Genomic DNA, 2,863 nt, shown 5'->3' with positions numbered 1-2,863 from the left:
CCCTGTGAGAGTGATGTAATATAAAACTAACCAATCACCTGGGAGCTGATATCATTATTTTTCAGTCCCAGAGACAACCCCCCCCCCCACCCCCCCCACCCCACCACACACACAAAGGCTTGCCTCTGTGCTGTCAAAGCAATGATCTGGAGAAAATTAAATATATAGTTTCATAACGCTTTCTCGGGTCACTAGATTGTCCAGTCATTTAACATTTTAATCATGGTATGTGTTTAAGATATTTGAACGTTTTTTGTTATCATGTCGGGTTTGGGCATATTTTTTTTTACTGCTTAAAGGATTACCACGCCTTCTAAAGCTGTTCTGAAAACACATGCGCTTGATGTGAGGAGAGCCTAATCACAGTTATTTAAGTTAAGTGGCACATTGATGACTGCTGGGGAAAGATATATGTATGTAGTTACTGGCCCTGGACCGCCACTCTTCTACCCAAAGTCGTGTACTTTAATTGGGCAATAACTGTGTTCCAAGTCTGACAAAATAACATTTACACATAAGCAAGAGGATGGACAGAAGGGAGTGTAAAACAATGAAGTCAAAAAGTCCAGCGCGCTGGAAGTGTAATCATTTCTCACATAACGCCCCATTCAATTAACTGATCTCAATCAGATCGGGTGCAATAATACAAAAAAATGCGGACATATCCTCAAGGCATTCTCTGATATATGTACAGTACATTTCCATAACTACTTAAAAAAAAGACGTATAACCAATATTGGGTAGTTTATTAAAATCTAAGCTAGTGGAATACTGACTCGCGGAGTAATAAATTCAGCACCAGGCAGGAACGGACAGCTCCTACCCAGCGGACTATTAACAGACAATATTTTCGACGCTGAAATGGAAGAAGTTTTGCTGTGTACTGGATTAGGAAGAAAACTCTTGTTTGCAGTTACAGCGAGTTCATATGTATGTATGTATGTATGTATGTATGTATGTATGTATGTATGTATGTATGTATGTATGTATGTATTAAAATACTATAGTTACAGTTTGTTTAGATGCGATGTACTGTAACTAATCTATAGACCCCGAGTATTTCGATTGTTTTAGTCTGACAGCTATTGTTAAACGTTCTGTCTGGATGACAAAACGATGGTCATGTTCAGCATGACGTAATTGTTTCGTATATCGTGTTTTTAATGCAATGTTAAAGTTATATGTATTTCATTTTTATATGTATTACTATATTTTAATACTTTGAAAAACAGTTTGTAATACATTTGTGCATATACACTAGATATGCCTTTATTAAGCGCAGGATAGCTAGATTAGTTCCCATGGTAACCAGCCATAGTGGAATATCACAGACACAATTACATCTCGCTTTCCTGTGATAACTCACTGGCATATGCACACTGTTCAAAGCGTATTTTTATTAGGAATTTTGGCATATGCAGAAAGGCGGTCGAATGTAAAACTACTACATTCTGTGGAACACATGAAACGTTCTCTTTGAGCCCTTACTTGTTCTCAGGACCCTAACCTTTAACCCTAATTGAATAACTGTTTTAAATGTTATTTAAATGTATTATTATTATTATTATTATTATTATTATTATTATTATTATTATTATTATTATTATTAGTGGTGGTGGTGCTACTGTAACTGCAGGTAAAGTAAAGCAAAACAATTTAAGTAGGGGCATTAGTATAAACCCAAAGCTCTTCCTAGTCCCCTATGTCATTAAGTTTTAATAATTCTCTTAAATTGCTGTTTGGTCATAACTTTCAGATGGTATTAGCAATAAAGTGAATCGGGCATGTGGGAGTGAGTAGCCAAAAAACAATTTCACTACAGCCAGAAGCTAAAAGATTATTGATGCTGTTTACCTGGGATGCACTGAGGACCATCTTATAAAAGAGATGTGAACCTCAATGCCCTGGTAAAACAATAAACTAATACACTTGAATTACCTGGCAAAGTACACAGGGTTCATTTGCCTATAGGACTTCAATTTAGTGCATCAACGTTTCTTTGTAGATCTAGGCTTGAAACCAACATATATCCGGCCAACAGTGTTTAATTTTAAGTACATTATAGGACGACAGTATAAGGACAGGACTTTTAAATGACTGTTTTCCCTGCTGTCACTGAATCATCATTGTGATCTAAGTTCAAATTTATCTAAGTTATTAAACAGGAGCATCTAATAGGCTGTCAGTGGGAGAATACTTTGCTTGTAACAGCGACTTAAAACGGCATCTACTAAAGCTGTTCCATGTTCTAATAGACTGCCTACACGATCACTTGGCACCTCCAGCGAGCTATATAGTTTGATACAGTGACAGCCTTTTAATTTGTCTTTGGAGAATAAAGAGTAGACAAGCATGGTGATAAGTTTCTGACTTGCTCAACATTGATCATATTAGAAGAAGATGCCATTTCAGTCATTATGAAGCATCTGCTTGAGCTTAATGTAAAACAAAATGCTTCATTGGAAAGAATCGCATGGATCAATTTGAATCCTAATGTTCTCAAACCAGATAGATAAGAATTGATATTGACTGTTAAAAAACCCTCCCCCCCCCTCTCTCTCTCTCTCTCTCTCGGGAAGTACTTGCAAGCTGTAATGGTGACTCTGTCTTCAAAGGGGTTAAATTGCAGAAACACTTAATTAATCCTCATTTCTTTATCTCTGTGTCCAAGGCTTTTCTCTCAGTTTCACAGACTAATCCATACTCTTTGGCAACGATTCCCTAACAGTGTCATAGCAACAGGAAATTAGATAGATGTCAGTCAGAAAGACTTTTGGAAATAAATAATTTTAGAGGAAAATCTCAGCTGGTTTTGCAGATGAAATCACACCCGCACTGTGTAGCTGTAAATGGGAGTTTACTG

This window comes from Acipenser ruthenus, chromosome 27, assembly GCF_902713425.1.
Source record: "Acipenser ruthenus chromosome 27, fAciRut3.2 maternal haplotype, whole genome shotgun sequence".
NCBI classification, from domain to species: domain Eukaryota; kingdom Metazoa; phylum Chordata; class Actinopteri; order Acipenseriformes; family Acipenseridae; genus Acipenser; species Acipenser ruthenus.
The sequence above is the reverse complement of the archived record's forward strand: the minus strand, read 5'-3'. Positions refer to the sequence as shown.